The sequence below is a fragment of the Anoplopoma fimbria genome, chromosome 12 (assembly GCF_027596085.1).
Source record: "Anoplopoma fimbria isolate UVic2021 breed Golden Eagle Sablefish chromosome 12, Afim_UVic_2022, whole genome shotgun sequence".
In the NCBI taxonomy this organism is placed as follows: domain Eukaryota; kingdom Metazoa; phylum Chordata; class Actinopteri; order Perciformes; family Anoplopomatidae; genus Anoplopoma; species Anoplopoma fimbria.
Window position 1 is genome coordinate 5,698,616 of NC_072460.1, and position 21,339 is coordinate 5,719,954.

General features: G+C 42.0%; 1 protein-coding gene and 1 long non-coding RNA gene across 2 annotated transcripts in view; one reads left to right on the plus strand and one right to left on the minus strand.

Annotated features, from left to right (window-relative positions):
• Positions 1–21,339, plus strand: part of LOC129100178 (kelch domain-containing protein 8B-like) — a 122,070-nt gene that overhangs the window by 14,879 nt on the left and 85,852 nt on the right. The gene's annotated exons all lie outside the window — the stretch shown is intronic.
• LOC129100180 (uncharacterized) lies at positions 8,530–9,986 on the minus strand. The gene is made up of 4 exons (XR_008531658.1): positions 9,880–9,986; positions 9,087–9,134; positions 8,676–8,747; positions 8,530–8,576 (listed from the first exon to the last, which is right to left on the minus strand). It is a non-coding gene; the product is annotated as an uncharacterized LOC129100180 (long non-coding RNA).

Here is a 21,339-nt window from a genome sequence, read left to right on the forward strand (position 1 = left end):
CGTTACTGGCTCTGTGATAGCTACAGGTAACAACTGTATGCAACAAACAAAACTTCAGTAGGCCTTTTAAATGTCATGGCAGTCCTGGATTACATGACTTGAGGAGATATTATTGGTGAGTCTCATCACACTTACTTGTTACAAACTCTGCCTAAACCGCATTAAAAGATGTACTTTTGTGGACATTTAAATTTGTGATGAATGTGAAATTGTAGTGCAAAGTGAGATCCCCCAAATATACCTGCAATTATCACATATCACCACAGGTGCCGTCAAAGAGAATGAAACGGAAACCTTAAAGATTATAATTTTAAGTAATGAGATAAAACTTGTAATTTAGTCATCTTTAGAAGCGTTGGTAGACAAAACATTTGTCAGGCTATTGGTTTTCCCTTTGCTTCTCATGCTAAACCAGGCTAACCAAGTCCTGACAGCAGCTGTGTTGATGCTGCATCCACACAATGTCAGCAGAATCAACCTCGGAGTGTTCACACATTATTCAAATGGGTTACCTCCGCTGCTAGCCTTGCAGTCACACCATTTAAATCAGCAGATTTTGCTGTGTTATGTGTTTGTAACGCTGCATTGACAGGTGAATCGAGATGTTGGCAGAAAATCGGTGGCACTAGTTTACAGAAATTGGCTTGGTGTGTAAGTGCACATGCTCACTGTGTGGATATAATGAGCCTGATGGACTGTAGGGGAGCCTTCATCTTATCCATCGTATCCCAGATAACTATGGCAGCTTGGATACAGTAACAGTCAAAAGTTTGGACACACCTTCTCATTCAACTACTTTGAAGAATCTAAAATATAAAACATATTCTGGTTTGTTGAGCGTTTGTTTGTTTACCACATAATTCCATATGTGTTCCTTCATAGTTTGGATGTCTTCAATATTAATCTACAATGTAGATTTTTGACTGGTACTGTATGTTACTTCCTTGTTAAAAGCATGATAAAATACTGAAAAAACCTTAGAAACATCACGATGTGATAACTGTAAATATTAGGCTTCTGAGCTGTTAACCTTGTGCACAGTGATTGTATAGGCTAGTTTTGTACTGAAGGTAACAGCTTGAACCTGCAACAGACTGAACGTATAACTGAACTGAAGCCAGTCAGAATCAGTGCTGTTGATAAAGTATATCTGAGCGGTGATGTCTTCACTTGTTGTTGTATGTGCAAGAGTTTATTTCAACGCTTAGGCGTTCACTTGCTGTTTTTGAAGTCTCTCTGAATGGTGATGCGTTCACTTCCTGTTGTACGAACTGTACAACGGCAGTTTTGTTGGTAGGAATGTACAAATAAGAGAGAGGGGAAGGGAAGGGGTGGGAGAAGAAACCGAGTTCAGTAGAGAAGTGGAAGAACACAAAAATAAAGACACAAGCATTCAGCCACATGAAGAGACTTATAGTACAGAGGAAATAAACAAGGCCAAAAGATTTGATAACAGCCTTCATTATCCAGTGAGTCAGTGAACCACACACTCAATACTTGACCCCACAGTTGTTTTTTATGTAAATAGAGATCGATGTGTTCCTCGGTTATGCACCATTAGATATTGTAATGACGGGGAAGCAAGGCCGTGGGTTAAATACATGCGGGGCACATCCACATACACACACATTTTACATTTTCACTTTAGCTGCTTGGCTGATGCTGTCACATGAATGTTTTGATGTTTCATTTAGGTGTTTTCCAGGAGTGCTCTTCCAGGAAGCACATTGAGTATTGCAGGAACCAAAGTCGACATTGTTTCAATCATTTTCTTTTACCGCTGGTCTGTCATGCTGCCAGGTTTAATTGTTACTATTAACTACCGGCTACCAGACTTGTCTCCTCATTTTCCAACACATTCTTGTGTTGTGGTTTGGGAGTTGTTTTCAGTAATTGGATCAAATTGGGTTTTTCACTTCTAATGAGCCTCACTGCACAACTAAAAGATGAGAATTCTCCTGTTTAAACAAAGTGTGTGTGTGTGTGTGTGTGTGTGTGTGTGTGTGTGTGTGTGTGTGTGTGTGTGTGTGTGTGTGTGTGTGTGTGTGTGTGTGTGTGTGTGTGTGTGTGTGTGTGTGTGTGTGTGTGTGTGTGTGTGTGTGTGTGTGTGTGTGTGTGTGGCTGTGACTGAACCCTGTAAAGCAAAGTCCAATTCTGCTCATCCAAATTTGATTGTCCGACACATGTCCTCTGTCCAATAAATGTTCATCTTTTTTTCTGCTGTTCCTAAGTTTCTTCCTCTTGATCCTTTCCCCTTTCCTTTTCTCTCTCTCTTTCTAATTAAACATTCTCACTTTTATTATTGTTCATGCCATCTCTTCTCCTGCGTCTGCCTCTGGCCATTGCTGCATGTCCACTGGCACTCCATGCATAATAATAGAGAGCTGAATAACAGAGTATCAGTGTTATCTTGATGACACGGTCTGAATATGGATGAGTCATTATTGCTCAGGGTGGGTCGGGGGACAGATAACGATGATTACATTGAGAATGATGAACACTCGTCTGAGAATAAGCTCTAATTTAATCGGCCTAACCTGATTCAAGGTCTGTACAATAACTGAGGTCAGGACAACAACAAAAACAGTTTCTTTGACCACGGTGACATGCAGGTGGAAAAAGAAAAAGGGAAACATGCTGAAAGATGTAGAGCATTAATGTTAATCCCTGTAGAGGTTGTTTACTTTCGCAAAGCAATGACTCATAACTGCAATGGACGTCCTAAAGCAAACCAAAATATACCCTGTTAAGATAAGATACAAGTTTATTGACCCATTCGGGGAAATAGAAGCATTATATGAGCACTAGTGGAAAATCTATGAGACAAACTCAAACACAGAACAAAAGCACTTGCAGCAGGGTCATATAAACATGCACATACTGATCTCAAGCTTAAAAATGAATATGGACAATCAAACAAAGTTTATGGACACGCAGGCATCACACCCATATGTGCTTTATATATATCAACTGCCACTCTTCTACAGATCTTTTCCACCTAATTTTGGATCCTGTCTGCAGGGATCTCCTCCCATTATTTACTTAATTAATGAGGTTGGCCACTGATGCCAGGGGATAAGGTCTGGCTCATGGTCAGGTTTCCAATGAGGGTGCAAGTAGCAGCTATTCTTTTCAGCATGTTAATTAACCAGCAGATTATATTTTGAGTAGTTGTTTTGACCATGAAATGTCAGAAAACAGCAAAACATGTCAATCAACAGCCACAGACATCAAATTATAATTATGATTTTTTTTGTCAGAGCATTTGATTTATCGATTGCTGTCGGGATGTAATGAGAATTTCGACAAATATAACAGAAAAGAATGTTACCAACCCCAGCTGTGAGGAATGACCAATGTCTCAGGGGAGTATGACGTGTAACAATGATGGCTGTAACAAATATCATGGGTAACCATCTAAAACTGTTTAGACCTTTACTTCAAAACCAAAAATGTCAACCTGCTGGTGGCGCTAGAGGAGAAGTCAGGGGATCACCAAAGTCATTAGGATTCCTCCTCTGACTCAAGCGAATGTCATGGCAATCATCTAATTATTGAGGAGATATTTCAGTCTAAACTTAACTGACCAACTGGCATTGCCAACCCTATAGAGCCCTGGCGCCAGCGTGGCTAAATAGAACCCAAAGTATTAATTGATAATTAAAACAGTTGTTTCAGCTTGTTACACTCAGAATCACTGACCTGTGAGAGCATAATTTCATCTAAAATACTATTGGTGTTAAACTACATGTTGACATGGGCTACTTCACATGACAACGCCTCCAGATTAGGTAAAAATGCAGGAGCCACCTTAAATCCCATTTTAACGTATATTGTACATTAGGGGTCCATATTACCCATAGACTATATATAAGAAGTGGACGTAGTCACTGCGACGTAAAACGTTTGTTTGTTGACTACGCTTCTGAAGCCTTGAGTTTGGCATCTGGGCCGTCGCCATCTTGGTTTATGGCAACCAGAAGTGACACGAGAGGGCGGAGTTAAGTACAAGCGAACGATGAATACGACTTTTTAGGCGACTGAAAAAGTTTCAATTAACTTAAACGAACGGAAAACGATCTGTGTAAGGGTTAAAGTTGTACGACGAAAACACGGACAACTCCTAGACCAGACGCGCTGTGGTAGTGTCCTGTCAATCACAAGGTAGCCACTCCCTAAAGCATACACTGCTTTATGATGAATTTACGCTAATCTGGACCATCATTTACACAATGAACATCATGCTTTTTTTTTAGCTCCTGCTGGCTATTTGAAAGAATGCAAGTTTGTCGCACTTCCGCACTGGCTCCACTTTTCAGAGGTGGAGGTTACCACATAGTGAAGCTGGGTCTTCACCTTTACCACACCTTCCTCACCTCAACTACCTGCCTGACGGCTCTACTTCATCTTGGCTTCACCTCGTTTCAACTCTCTGCAGCACCTACCACTTAAACTCATTATTTTGCCCTTAACCACTTTTCTCAACAGCATTCTCAATATCTCATCAACTTGTTAGAGATGTGACTTCATGAGTGCCTTTTCTGACCAACTACTCATCCAAACCTCTGTGGACAGCAGGAGTCATTTGCTTTTGCACGTAGCCTTTTTATGTTTTTACATAAAATACATCCAATCTCACACACAATCCTGCATATTCTGAATAGTACGTGCCCAACAGCACATGCAGAAGTGGTGTTGTCCTCTCTTTTTGCCGTGCTATGATGGTCGGTCATTACTATATTCAGAGCAGAGTCTGAAATTGCAAAAACACCTGCAAAGCAGCAAATGCGAGTACAGTTTTAATTTGACAATTAAATCAGTGAAGGCTATCAGCCACAGTATCATGGAAAAATATCCCATAGAGGTCGTCTGCATTTATGGGCATAGAATTTCACTGGTGTTGGTATTGGCTATTCAATTATTGATATTGACACCCCTAGTCCCGAGCGCTCCTACTTTAGCAGCGCGCTACATTTCGGCTGGTGAAAGATATACTTATATACGCTGCTGGATTATTCCTGTTTATACTTCAAAAAATGTAGCCATCGATTAGTTGGGTATGCGTTATGAAACATGACACTCTCGCTGTGACAAAGTCTCCATGGGGACAGTAAGCCAGCCAATGCAGCGACTTCTGATGCTCGAGCGCTAAATTACAGGAAAGGACGGCGTCTCCTGGCGTCGTTTCGTTTCTAGAGTAAACATTTGCAAAACGTTGGAGGCAGAAAGTGACGATACAGCGGAGAAAAGCAGGGTCGAGTTACAATGAGCTGCAGTTAAGCTGCACGTTGTGGTGCATACTGCAGCATAGATAGAAATCACAGCATTTCTGTTGCATGAGATGTGCATGTGACATTGCAGTAGTTGTGGGTTCAGACACACCTTGCAGAGATCTGAACCCTGCACTGAGTGTACCTATTCACAGTTTGTATTTCCTTACACAAAGAGTGAGGGGAATTCAAATTTTAGTTGGATTAAATATATTTTAATATGTGTACTTATGTTTAGCTTTTAAGCAGTTTCATTAGTCATTCAGCCCACGTGTTCTCTGGCTTCCCAAACACGCCTCTCTCTCCCTCTCTCAAATCACCTATTAAGTGGCCAAGGACCCATAGAGGTAGGACGATATATTCTACTCTCATCCACACACACACATCTGCTACTGTCCCTCTCTTAATGCCGTCTGTACTCTTTCTGCCACAATGACTGATTTTTTCTCATCTTAAACTCTTCTCCCCCTTGTTTTTCTGTGGGCTGTTCCATCTTCACCATCCTCCCACCTGTATTACCTGAATTCCTTTATTATTCAGATATTGGTTAAATCCAGTTTTCCCTCTAAGGGCTGACGGCAATGTCAGAGTGTGAAAACCAATAGAAGGCTCTCAGGTAGCCTACTGGAGATCTGTGACTCTGGGGTAACATTAGCTATGGAGCACTAACTGCATTTTTAAATGCACTGCATGACTTGGACATCTCCTCAAATAACATATGCATGATTCCTTTTGTTGGATTTGACAGATCAATAACTCTACTGATGGAGGTGATTATTGGGATGATGCATTAAAAACCCCATTGACTTCAAAACAAGTGAATCAAGAGTGCCAAAATGCTGACTCATTTTGGGGTTTTGGACTTATTCCTGCAGCACTCTATTGTCATGTGTGGAGAGCTGGTCGGCCTGGTGGGAGCTGGTCTAGTGCTGGTCTCCTTCATTCTGCTCCATTCTGTCAACCCCCCCCAGTGCTGGTGGCATCCTTCCAATCATTTAATGATCCAGATATTTAAAAGCCATTACGTGGAAACCTGGAAGAAAATCAATTAGGATCAATGTTTTTCTGTTCCATGACTGAACTTGCCAAAAAGCAGTGCAATAATAAATTACTGGCATATATCTATAATGGTAGGACTCCGCGGCGGATCCGCCGCGGAGGTATATTAGATGGTGGAGGTCTGTCTGGATGGAGTGTATGAGGACATTTTTCAATTTTCTGAACAGCAGCTATGTATCAACTAGAAACTGTGTAACCCTTTGGATGGCAGTCCGGAGCTTCCGGAACGGACCCGCGAAACGGACCCGTATCGGAGTTCACTTGCACTCAGGGACGGATCCGCTACGAAGGCGGATCGCGGAATGGTGACTGCAATTTTATACAACCTAAAAAGCTCATGGAAAACTTCACAGCATGGCTCAAGGAATTTTGTCACATCTAATATACTCAAGGGCTTTTCCAAGCCTGCTTGGATTTTTCGATCCAATATCCGCCTGAACTGGTGTAATTCATGACGGATATCATCTGTATTGCAGTCATAAAGTTCTGCAAACGGAAGCAACGCTTCCTCATTACAGAAGTGATCACTTTTGGGATTTAAGGCCTCAATGCCGCGCATGACATCACAATTTGCCCTAGAAAACCTTCGTTCAATTTCACTCAACATCACATCGATGGTTTTGTAAAATATCTGGCTTCGGAACACGTCTTTGTTTTTTTCTGAACGACCACCTAGTGTGGACATCACATGTGAATTATCTAGCCTTTTGCTCAGTAGTGTTCTTCTTTGGCTGGGCTGGACTTCGATGTTGCACTGTTGTGCTGTATCAATGACTTTATTCCATAACCCATCGAAGTACTCTTCATTTCTGAAAGTTTTGAGATTATGGACCAGTGCCTCAACCAAGTCTATAGCTAGACCAAGGTCTATGTTTTGACTCTGGAGTGCCTCTGATAAGCATTTCACCTCCCCAAAAAGCTTGGTGAGCATTACCAGGAGTACCACAAACTCCAGGTCAAATAAGGCCAAAAGGCTCCGTGCCTCAACTGAACGGTCACCACTTTCACTGACATCTATCTCCTCAAGTACACAAATGATGGCTGGAAGCCTATCAAGGATGGTTTGGCATGCCTTCTGCCGACAGGCCCAACGTGTGTCACTCAATTTTTGTAGCTCCTTAGGAGGTGCTCCTTCATACAAACGTTTCTGTGTATCCAGCCACTTTGAGTGAACGTATGACCCGGACATGAAATTGTACAATTTCTGTACAGCAGAAAAGAAGTTTTCAACCTCAGGGACAATCTTTACAGTGTCTACAAGCACTAAATTCAGACAATGTGCATTACAATGCACATAGAAGGCTTTACTTGCCAGCTCCTTCATGCGAGCCTGAACGCCACTGTTCTTTCCGCGCATGACTGACGCCCCATCATATGCCTGTCCAACAAGATTTTGTTTATATTCCAGGCCATACCGCTCTAGTATGTTAACTATTCTCTGAGTCAACGCAGCAGCATCGAGTTCTTTTAATGCCTCAAAGTGAAGAAAGCTCTCTTTCACTTCTCCACGATAATAGTATCGTAGCACAAATGACATCTGTTCCTTCTTACCAATGTCTTTGGTTTCGTCTGCCATAAGGGCAAAGACCTGGGACTCTTTCACTTCTTTGATGATGGTGGATCGCACCATCTCAGCCAACGTATCCAAAACCTCGTTTTGGATTTGATGGCTGGTGTATTTTGCATTTCGCACGGCGTTCATTTTCTTTTCAACTACGGGGTCATGATTGGCAAGAAGCTCCAATATTGCAAGAAAGTTCCCCCTGTTGTCAACTTCCTCACTTTCCCTATGGCCTCTTTGGGCAATGTTTTGTGTGGCGGTTAACAATAACACCTCTGCAACACTTTTAATGTAATGACGATTTTCTTGGACGAGTTTTGAGTGGTCCTGCGACAATATGTTCAACAGAGAGGTGTTCTCTTGTCCAGCCTTCTCAAAATCTCTCCAAGCCAACACTGCATTGCTGTGTGCCTCTGATTTTGCATGGGCAGCAAAGCCCCCATCCTTGTACATGGCCTTTTTCCAATTTCTAAACCCTATACCAGTGAAGGTAATTTCAGAATTTGGAAGGCCAAAGTGCCTACAGGCGTAACAAAACACAGCATCCTTGCACACAGAGTATTCAATCCATGAGTGTTGCGCATACCATGAGGCATTGAAATTTCTTCTCCTATCACCAAATGGGGTCCTAGGAAAGTCTTTGAGCTGTGGCTGGACGGGGCCATCCACTCTCGATCTAGAAATGTCTAAGACAAGAACAAGATCTATAAGCCATCAACCATGTCACCAATTATCTCTATATTCAACATGCACAACATGCACACATATGAATGTGATTTATATACCCGAAGGAGCCTCTTCCACCACAGGATTAGTCATCTTGTCCTGTTGATCATCCAGGCACGGTCTGATGACACCTGTCGGTGTAACCACAAGATAAAGATATAGCTGCGAGCAGCAATGTGGGTGTCAAGCAGACTAGGACTCCATAAACTTATTTTGGTGGACAGACATAATCGGTTAGGGGGCTACATGATGACCGTCTCAGTAATTTCACCTACAATGAAAGCTATTGAAAAATGGTTATCACAATGAAAATACATTGAAGTTGCTTTCTAAGGGCCGGAATAGACTTGCTGCGAACAACGCCCCCCCAAGGCGTTGATGCCCAATTATCATCGGGCATCACCAGGATAGGGTCATAAGCAGTGTGAAATGTTATGCACAATGGGTAACAACATGGGCATACTATTTACCTTGTGAAGTGCTAGGCATGGGCTGTGTTGCAGCATCATTGTCAATGTCTGAAACATACAGTTGTCATGGTAAGTCAACGGTCATCATGGCAAGTCTTAGTGTTTTTATACAGGTATTTTAAGTACATCAAGCACAATAATATATCATATAACACATATTGTCTGTGGAAGACAGAATTCTGCACACATGGAGGGCTTACAGTCAGAGTGAGTTGTACCTGTAGGTTTGTTTCCTTGAGAAATTAGGAAGTCTGACTCGCTCTCACTCTCAGGCTGCACCTCCCTCTCAGTGTCTCTCTCCCTCACTCTCAACCTCTTACTCTCGTCCTGTCTTGCCACATCACTGTCCCTTGTTTCCTTACTTGGCTTTTTGCTAAAGTATGAGGTAATTTTTCTTTTCATTCTGCCTGACAGGTGAAGAGAGCAGATATATATCAACCACATTATTGGGGTTTAGATCATGCCCACAGGCAGCTTGCAAGTTAACATACATCATTTCATCTTGGAACAAAACACTGATGCTACTTCTGTTGGCCACTCAATGATACTTTTTGTAACAAATAAACAAACGAACAGAAATATTCATTCTATGATACAATTGTGAGGCAACAGATATAATGAATCAATACATGGGTATTATTCTCAGAGCCTTATCTAGACACACAACATGGCGATTTGTAAACCAATAGTTTTTGCTTAGCATGCTAGCGCTAGTGAGCTTAATTACATTGCTAATTTAAGCAAAATCTTTCAACACCGTCGTTTTCAAAAGAATGAGCTTACATATACTTACCTCACACTCTGGGTGGAAACCTCCTCCACACGTGTTAGATAGCCTCTAGAGTTGCATCCATCCATGTGGGATCCCGCACACACGCATTGGAAGCTCCCGTTTTGTGTTGCAGTAAAATGCGTCCTCAAGGGAACGACAGCTATGCGAAAATAGCGTTCCGATTTTTTTTTTTTTGGCCCGGTCTTAGGGGTGGCCAGCGTGGTGGCCGAAGTTTGACCAGGGGTGGCCACGGCCACCCCTGGCCACCACGTGGCTCCGCCACTGCATGTACTTGGCTCACATCCTCATGGACCTGTGCCACCTTTACACACAATGTCAAACCAGGGAGATTGTCACTCACTGACTGTCCACTCGGAAAAGGCGGTTCAGGACAGGCCTGTTCAGGGCTGCTTAAATAGAATATTTGCAATAATCATGGGCAATCAATAAACCTAATGGCACCATTCAGATTAAGTAAGAAAACTCACCACTCTCTGTCGAGCTGGGCCATTTGACGGTTCCTTTAAAAACATTTCAAATGCCTCCACTGCCTCCAATTGTTCCAGGGGAAACTGAAAGCTGTCTGGCATCTCCGCATCTGGCCCCGGGGTGCTGTTCATCCTACTGGTGAGCAGGTTCACCTTAGCCACAAGCTGGTCGTTTTGCTGTTTGATGGTTTCCAGCAAGCTAAGGATTTGGAACTCGGCCGCTGTTGACAAACATGAAATATAGCTAAAATGTAGTGTATCAAATATATCACGTTTCAGTGTTTATCCTCATTACTCATAATACCGACATTAGCTATTGACATTATTAATTAATGACAAAAGTTATAGACAAAGTTTGAGGAAAATATGTGATGGTTGTCAGAATTTTTTCCAAAATCTGTGGCACAGAATGACCCTCCAGTATTTGTCGGTTATTGCTCACCAGAGCAGGGAATGGTATCGGCCATTCTTCCCCCTCGCCATGTTGGTCTGTAGGCCAGGCTTGAAGAAGGCTCCATGTTGAGGGCTGGTGCCGGGGGTGGAGGGAGTTGAGGAGGGACTGCAGTTCCTGGCCCATAGTGAGGTGGGCGGTGTGCGAGAGTCATCTGTTAACCATGACTGATAATACCAATAGGGCCTTTCTATTCACTAATATTTCAGATTTCAATATATCAGTCCTTACCTTGAGTAACTCTCTGCATGCTCAATGCGGGTGCAGGGTGATGCAGTCCTGCCCCATGGTGAGATGCTAAGGGAGATAAATTGGTATTAAATGTTTGTGATCTGTTAACCATGGTAGGCTGCGAGCTACAGGGCCAAACAATGGCAAACAAAAAATCTCCATTGCGATACAGCCACCGTAAACAGAGCGCATGGTACTGTGGCTACAAGCTGCTCAGGGCCACACCCCCACCCCCCTCCTTGACCTGCCTTGACACGCCCACCGAAACAGCGCATTTGGGGGAAGCTCAATGTGCGACTGGTTCGGAGTGGCTGTAACTGCACCACGGCTGAATTTCGGGGACGTCTTTGAATACTGGGTTTGTGGCCCACTAATACCTATATTAAAGCATCCATAAAATAGCATGGCATGGGATCTTTAACCATATCTCTAATATTAATGTTATGATTTTGTTATTTAGATGTTAAGAGATTATTCCTTACTCTGCCAGGGAAATTGGCTTGGGCTTGGAAGCACTGGTAGTGCTTCCAACTGAGACACTACATCTTCCACATCTTCTTCGCTCTGGTCAGAGTCTCCGAAACGATGGCTGTTAAGTAACCTTATCATTAGGGTTATTGCAATCTCACAATTGCCAAATATACATTTAGTACAAGGATCTCTGGTCTATTTTTAAATAACCTTCCTATCACTACAAAAACATAAACAAGACAGAACACACTTACACTGGCCTCCTTTGCCTCTTATCTGGTGGCCCACACTCCTGCTCTGCCTCAGACTGTAGGTCAGAGGTGTTGCAGCCGGTCTGATACTGCTCCATAATCCTACAGGCATCTTTGTAGTTGTCTAAAATATAATATGTTAAAATTATCATAAGGTTGAAATTAGCTGTAGACCTACACAGAATGTTAATATTATTACTAAAGATATGAAAACTAGGCACAGAAAGTAAGGAAACTTGTTTGGTTGATTTTTTCATTGCTGTAAAAATGCTTTTTAGCAAGAAAACTTATATCGTTGGAAAGCCTGAAGCCTCCCCTTTTAAATGATACCACATTTGTAAGGAACATGCATTTGTGGTATGCGCAGCAGAGCTGAGTATGTAGATTGTGGCCAAGAAAAATGTGCCAAACAGCACTCTGCCATTGACTCTTATTTTGAGCTTTTGGTACTCCAAAAGTGCAGGGGTATCACAGACTACCGTGTGAAGCTGAATCTTAAGGTTCTTATCTCCAAAACAAAACCCAGCCTCTAGCTCCTGCAGTTCTCTGACAAAATCAAATAGGAACTCTGTGGCCGAACTAGGTTTTTTTGGTCCACAGTAAGCCCCAATGACCACAGGTTCCTTCATGGGGACGCTAACCAGTAAGCCAAGGATGGGCCACAGCTGTACAGTGGAACTTTTAAATAAAGGTAGACCATCGATATTAATCTGCAGCCCCAATGTCATGCCCTCTGCCAGTGTTTTGGCATATTTGCTTAGGGTGGACTTCAAGGAGGAAAGGATGCCAAAGTGATGGTAGTTCCCCCCAGCCTTCTCCTGAATAGCATAATGCATTTTTGTCTTGAGAAGGGTCCTACCATCCTTCGGCAGATTGGGATGGGTTATATGGAGTATACTCAACAGTGCAGTCAGGGCAACCATGGAAATGCCAAAACTCACTGCCCAGTTGGCAATGTTATCAGAAAGTGATGTTGGGTCATCATCATTTTCAGAATCTGAACCTGATGTCCCATCCCCATCACATCCATCCCAATGCACATCATCAAAATCTGCCTCAAATTCCATGTCCTCTTCAGTAAGAACTTGCACCTCTGGCATTGCATGTGCACCTGAAGAGGGTTGGGCAGTGTTCTCAGAAAGAACTCTGTCATCTGCCCCTATTCCTGTCATGTCAGTCATGTCTGTCCTAATTTGATTAAGCCTTTTTTGAACGTCTGCACGTGTCCTTCGTCTTAAGGCTGATAAGGAGACAGGCACAGTCTTTCTATTCATTTTTGTTCTAAAAGACATTTCAGAAAAAAAGAAAAGAAAGTAAAATGTATCATTAATCATTGTTTCTAATGTTGTATTTAAATAAACACATTGTTGAATGGTGGTGTTGTCTGTTTCATTGCTACAAACTAGACAAGAACATAGAAATGTGCCATTTTCTGCAGGAAATGCATTGTGTAGTTATTATTAGTAGTAGTAGCAGTAGTAGTATCATTATTTGTTCTGTGGCCAACTGCTCCAACTGCTAGAAAATGTATAAGCAACATTACATTTTAAGAAACCAGAAAGTATCTTACTTGATCAAGCGAACCCAGCAGAGGAAATTGTAGCAACAGTCAAATCCAGAACGGGCAACAGTCAAATCCAGATGCTGCAGAAAACACAAAATAGAAGATGGGGACCAAGTTCCATACAGTAGCATAACAGTGATTAAAATGGCAAATTTTCATTATAAAGAGGATGGCAGATAACCACTACATATGAGACCAAACTTGCCAAAATGTTAACTTGCTGCGATCTATTTGTATGGTACGCATGCCTGGAATTTCGTGATATGAGGGGCAAGGCCACTTGGCCTGCAGCGGGGCAATTTTTTTGAGGGCACAAAGGCCACATGCCAGGGCATCAAGGCCATAACATGATTTTGATTTCACTAATAGACAAATGCATTTCTCAAAGCATTAACGCCTTGTTAATAAACAGTCTAACACTTCTCACTTCTGCATCTTGAAGAGCACTTTTGTGATAATTCTTCAAATCTTTTTCTTATTGTCTATAAGATTAGAATTAGAATTAAGTAATATATATTTTTTAATTACACATAATTAACATTATTTCAAAATGATAATAACTCTCCCTCTGCCGTCATGGGGGTCGCCAGTGTTGCAAGATTCCGGCCCAATCTAGCAACACTGGGGGACAAGCAGTTTTATTTGTTCAGAAATGCTTGAAAAAATGTAACTTTTATGGAGATACCGCATTAGGCCTACTTGGTCAATAAAAGAGCTAAGCTACTCAAAAGCTATTTTATTCAGAAACGCTTACGATCTTAAGTATAATTGACCGCTGTCAAGGACAGGGGATCTTTTTTTTTTTTTATCCCAGCGTACTCGGTGACCCAAGCGTACTCGGTTGCTAGGCGACGCCAAAGACGTTGGTGTTTGGCGGACTATTTCTCTGCTAATCAACACTACGAATGCTGGTAACAGATAAATTGTAAAAAGACACACCGTGTGAAGTTATTTTTTTCGTTTTGGCAAGTAGCCATGTAATAAGCGGGATAATGTATAGAACGTCGCCGGTCATTATCGAAAATAAGCCACCAGCACCACCTTCAGGGTGAAGCAAGCCGGTTCGCCCTGTCGGGGCTTATTTTCCCGATGACCGGCGTTTTATACATAACAGCGACACATTAAAACAGAACAGACCAACCCTAACCCTAACCCAATGAAGGATAACTTAACTTAACTACCATAACATATTCTGCCGTAATTGCTATTCCATTTTAAATCAAATAGGCTACAGACTGACATGATTATCGCCTCTCAGCTAACAATAGCCTGGTGCAAAAAATGATAGCCTAACTGAAAAATTATTTAGGCCTACTGCTAGTCCTAATATCAAACAACGTCATTACAATCATACGTAGTCTAAATGATGATTACAAAAACACAAAGGCCAATGTTTACTGTGAATGTCGCAATATAGGCCTATCAATAAATAATTAGGCCTACATAAATCAAAATCAATAATAAATCATGCTTACGTAACGCAACCGTGTTCCAGCAAAGAAAGAAAGTCTCAACTGAATGATCTGCTCTTTATAGGCTTTCAACGTGTTGGCGCGTCCGCGTTCGCGGATCAGACACGGGTCCGACACGGGTCCGCTCAGGATCCACGACAATATATCAACAAATAAATCAAATAATAATAATAAATCAATAATAAATCATACTTACGCAACCGTGTTCCAGCAAAGAAAATCTCAAATGATATGATCGTCTCGGCTCTTGGTGATAGGCTTTCAAACGTTATGGCGCGTCCGCGTTCGCGGATCCGACACGGGTCCTCTAGGCGGCGCCAAAACGGATGTGACAGTAACGCGGGTTTGGTGACTCCTATGCGGATCCGCATAGGAGTCTACTGCTGTGTGGGAAGGTTGGTAAAACAAGGTGGAAACAAAAGGCAGAACCTAGAACCCTGTTACAGGTTCTAGGTTTTGGGTTGTGAAGTTCCAACAGGAGAAAAAGACCCGTCCTTTCACACGTATTACAAAACCACATTTCTTTTTAGATCATGCTTTGTGATATTTAGCAATGCAAGTTCTTTGATTTGGCAAGGGTTGAGATCTTAGCCAATAACACTCTCCGTTACCATTTGTTGATGGGCATAATTATTTTGGACACATTCCTATCTTTTATTGTAGTTTTGTGGACACTACAGTTCAATATAAAAACTCAGACATATTTCATCAAAAAAATAAATAAAATAATGTTATTAGCTGGTGTTCTGTTGCAACATTGTCCGCAGCGACTTTTGGGCTTTGTTTGGGTTTTGTTTGGGTTTTGTTTGGGCTTTGTTTGGGTTTTGTTTGGGCTTTGTTTGGGCTTTGTTTGGGTTTTGAGTTGTGGGGCATCAGCAATCCTGGTTGATTCTTCACATTTAAGATAATGTGTCCACATAGAGTGCCAGGGTCTTTTTTCAATTGTTCCTTAGGACCTGAACTTTTCCGTGCTGCTGCTCCGAGCTCTTCAAGTGGAAAATCTCTGAACTTTTGTGAAAGGCAGATGACATCACTGTAGAAAAATGGAGGAGAAGCTTGTTTGACAGACACTATTATAACAAAGACTGAAAAGCCAGGTTGTTGGAGTAGACCGGCCTGGCGGACACAGATCGTTGCTGGTGATTGTATGCTTTTTTTCGCAGTACACGTTGTCGTCCTCCTAGCGTAATAGCTGTCAGATGGAGCAGAGACACGCTCATCCATACAAAGTACGATGGCAATCAGCCTCCGGTTGGTGCTCATGGTGAAAAAACAGTCAAACAAATAGATAGTAGCCTAAATAGATAATGAAAAGCAAAGACCAAGAGAGAGTTTATCATAAAATGGTTTGGGTGGTGATATTTGCTAAACATTGTTGTAATAGAAACTCTTAAGCTCTGAGTGCTAATTTGATGAAACGGCGCCCTAATGGCACTTTTCTGACAAAAGATCGGCTCACAGGCACAAGCAACAAACTTCCCTTTCAGGAATGACATGGTCTGTTTTCTTGTGTCTGCCTGTAAAATAGATAAAAACAACACTATTTTGTGATGTTGATATTAACCTAAATTGAATAGCAAGCCTCTCAACCAAAGCATGCCCTGGCAAAATCCTCTTTGGTTTGGTTTACATCTAAAAGTTTTAACCTGCATCCAGATGAGGTCAAGTACATCTTTGTATCTACCATACATGAACTGGAGCCAGCGTGGCGATCACTATATTTGGAGTAATATTCCCAGCGCTCACACCTCCCCCTCCATCTATGTTAGCTCCAAGCATGTTCAACAGAGATGGCACGAGAAAGTAGGACCCAGTGAGTCAGTCGGTGTATGTGTGTGTCAGATGAGTAGGGAGATTAGAGGCTGTTAATGCCGCTGCTCTGCTCCAGTACGGTCATGTGTGTTAGAGGAGGTGTGCACGTTTGTGCATGCATGTAAAAAAAATGACAGTATCTTATATAATATTTTGCATTCCATGAAGCCCTTAGGTGATGTGGCGGTGCAACTCTCTTCACAGCCTCCACAAATAATTTACTTATGAAAGCGAGTCTCACACACACACACACACACACACACACACACACACACACACACACACACACACACACACACACACTATTTATAGCCGCACAATGGGATGCTCTGAGCGCAATGATATCATGTTATTTTCTACTAACTTCAGTTTTGATATCACAGTATGCCATTTTCTATAGCCCTCTATCATCATCTGTCTTTCACACTGTGGTACGTGCACAGTTTGCAATGAGATGTATCTTTAAAACAACACTTACATTTCAAATCTGGTAATTCCGACAAGACCTAGAAGGTCTTTACTGGCAGGGTGTTTAGACAGAGAAAGCCTGGAAAGACAGGAGTTCTATACAGGAGGAAAAGTTTCAGCAAAGCAGAAACATGAGTTGATGTGGTGTTCACTAGCTATATTGTCGACATAGGCGTATGCTTTGTTAATGGCTTAGGTGAAATAGCTGAAGATCATTGTTTTGGATTATTTGGGGGACTCAGGCAGCAGACCAGTTAGCTTAACAAGATATCAGCATGCTAGTTAGTCTTGCACTGGTGGTTGTTGACTATAATCGTGTTTGGTGTTGCCATAAGCAGGTGAGACTGTAACAGGAGTGTATGATCTGCTGCTTAATGGGTTGAGCAGGTTGCTGCCGATGATAGCGACATGCTAGTTAGCTTGGTACCTTGTTAGCTGCTTATTGTAGCCAGCATGCTAACTGACGATGTTAGCTGGTGATGTTGTGGAACATAGACTACATATAAAGATGGACGACATGTTAGATTCCCAAAAGTAGGGGCGAAAATAACATGTTTCATCCCAATATGATATGATATTGATGTATTTGGACTTGGATGTGATATTTGCTGATATCACAAAGTCTGCTACGATACGATTTCAATTCAGGGTCCTGCGATTAATATGATGCACTATCATAAGCCCATTCAGCACTATCAGTTACATGTATATCAACTTACAGATAGATATATTATGGCGGCCAGTTGTGAGCTCAGAGAGACGATCTGCGCATCACTTGTGTGAGTGCAGGGAAAGAGGGGTGTGGTTCTGGGAAGCTGGAACATACTGTTAGGCCTTCTCTCAGGAACTCAACAAAACAACTGTTTTTGAGAGGGCACAATGTAGATTTGAGGTTGACTCAAGATGTTGAATATCTGCTCTTTGCTTGGATGGGAGAAGAATATATAGGCGACTTAAAGGGCGGTTGGGACAGAGATAGAGAATGGTGTCGACTGTCAGAGGGCTCAGTGAAGTTATGACAGCAGAGCCAGATAACACTGCAGGGCCCAATGAAAGGTCAAAACATCATTTAACATGACTAAGCTTATTGGGCTTCCATAGGAACGCATATCTGACTTTTGACACATTTTACTGTGTTTAACTATGAGAGAAGTGTGAACATGGATGGGGTATCTCAGAGAGGAGCATAAGTGCCTGTATGTTTGGATGTGGATAAATGTGTATCGTTGTGTGTGAACATCCTTGGTTTATATGCCACCACAGTAGACTAGGCATCAATACAGGAAGTATTCAAAGTTGTGTTTCTGCCAATGTCATGTAGATGAATGAGTTGTCATGAAGCTGAACCAAACCAAAATAACTTGATATAAAGTCTTGTAGCTGTTACACAACTGAGGTGTAGCTGAAAGCTTGGCTGGTCTCAGATCTGTTTCCGACAAGCTGAGGCACAAAAGTCAGAGCCCAGTTCTTGAGCTGAAACCTTATGGGGCTGCTGCCAGCTGGATTTCCCTCAGTGAACCCACATTGGACCATTGCCCCCGCTGTTATATGAAGCTGGCCTGACCTGGCCTCGCAGCTTATCTGATCCCATCGCAAGATGATCCCTACGTTTTTTTTGTTCTTGTTTCTCATATGTCATTGAGGTTGACGAAAATGTACAAAAATAATAGTTCACCTGACAAGGCAAGTTAATTATCAGCCGCGGCAGCTTGTTACCTCGGCCTGGCTTTAAGGAACCCAAGGGTGCTGTGATTCTCACTTCTGGGAACGGTTGAATTAGAGGCAGAAGATGAGAGAGGAAGACACAGCGCTTGTCTGTGTGACAAATGAGTCTACCTACAGTAGAACCCGAAAAAACTTGTCATCTTGTGGTTTCCGACACATACTGTAGAAACAAAGTCTGATGTACTTGCTGGAGTTTAGAGGCAACTTCTGTAACTTTATTTTTCCATAAAGCTTACCTTAGTTTCTGTTGCCAAGACTGACAGTTGAGAACTTTTTATCCCAACACTTGGTATGCTGTGCTCAAGCTACAGTGAGATCAGCCCTTCTGATAGTGTGATACTGCTTTAGATCAGAGACTCTTCCTCCTTTTTATATGAACGTATTCCCAAGATTGTGCAGTGACAGCTGCTCTACATGCTGAGATATCAGAATTACAGGGTGAACGTTTGAAGACACCCACCACTTTTCTCCTCAGGGGGTCTACGTTTTCCTTTTGCAGTGCTCATTCATTGCATTTAGATCATCGCACACTAAAGGGTTTCATGTCCTTTTTTATTTTTTAGATCGGGGAACAAGTTAAGGGTTTGACCTGTGTCAAAGTTGACAAGGTGACGAGCTCTTCTGTCCATTTTTCTTCTTGCTATCATGCTGTTTCTGCCGGCGTCTGAAGAAATCGCTTTATTTGAACGCTGTAACACATTTTTACGGTTTAACAAGATCTGTAAATTGTGTGTCTGACAAAAACTGACATGAATTTGAAAACCAGTGGGTTACAACACTGCAGGGCTGCAGGGATGTGATGTTGTTTGTTTACACTTATTCAACTACTTAAAGGCAAAAAAACAGCTTGTTTTGATAGTTTGCATACATATATATACATACCTTATTTTTTTTATCTAACTTGCGCGTAACGGCTTGTACTTCAGTTGCGTATCAAACTTACTTATTCCAGGTAACAACCATTCTTATTTTACCATTCTTACCTAAACCCTAATGTTTTCCTAAGCCTAACCAAGTAGTTGTTACCTAAACTAACCTAAGCCTAAAAACTTAGTAAACATATGTTGGTAGTTTACTTTGAAAATGCACCGTATCTATGTTAGGAGCGAAAACTGAATCGCCGTCCCTGACGGAACTGACACTAGAGGGGTACTCGGGCATCATAGTTGGAACTCGAGGGCTACTGAATAAAAAAAGCTCCTTTTTACAATGACCATGAGCTCTCTCAAACCTTTGTTTCTAAACTCAACCAAACCATAACAACAGAGCTTGCCTGTCAGAAAACACTCACATAGAAAATGACAAACAATTTTAGAAATGATTACACCTACCGTTTTCTTTTTTTTCTTCTTTCCTGTGGAGCTCTGGAGTTATTGGAAATGTTCGAAAGATACGGAAACAACACAGCCACCACTTAATGCTATGATTCTCTCTTTTACAAAACTTTCCCCCTTTCTCCATGATGGACCCTTTTAGCAAATGACATTAGCAGAATGCTAATGCGAAAAGTGGGCAGAATGATTCTGATTCCCTAACATACGTACAGGGGTACACAAAGCTGGCCGCTGCGTACATGTCATGAATCTGACAATAATTTCGCGTGTGCACTTATTCTGTGCGCAAAGTAAGAGCATTCCTACGCACACATTAGTGAATTAGGCCCATTGTATACACAGTGCTTGACATTGACTCGTACACATAGAGGATAACAGACTGATATGAATATCAGGCAACAGAAACTCAGATCAGTTTCGTCCTTCTTGCCCTGATGTCCTCAACTGTGTGTAATGTGATCATTACCATTACTATGCTGTTCATCAAGAAAAAAGCTTACACGTCTTTGAGGGATGACCCTTGTGGACCCTACAAACCATAAAATCTTAATGAAATGTACACATGGTAACAAGGGCCACGGAGGGAGCTTGACTTTGTCTTCATCATGCAAACGATCAAATCATTTTAGGAAGCCTCTGTGAGGACATTATCAATCATCCTGTCAACAGACACTACTTGTATTTGAGATAGAGAAGTTGACCTCTTGAACCTGCTCGTTGCCACTTTATCTCACCTTCATTTTCCAAATCGATCCATCATAGTTAGCTTCCACTATTGCACCAACGTGTTCTAATGTTTAATGCAATGCTGCCACACGTCACAGCGAGGCATCAGGTGTTGCCTTACCTCTCTGCTCTCCACTCATTTGAATTGCAAATTTTCTGATAGGTAGAAACTGGAGGGGGGGGCTGGACAAAGCTTGGTGAGAATAGACAGAGATTATTGCAGGTAAAACCACCCATGCAGTTCACTTATAGAACACAGAAGGCACACAGGCTCACATACAGAATATGCAAGTGCAATGAAAACAGACATACACACACAAACAACACACACATGATTTAAACTGCTTGTTGTAGAAATGGAAGGATGGGGGAACACAGGACAGAAAAAGGAAAGGTGGTTGTATAGAGATGATTCCTATTTCTCATCAGGACAGTAGCACTGGCAGATTTCCCATGGTGCCTTCTTCAAACAACTCCGCTGTAATACA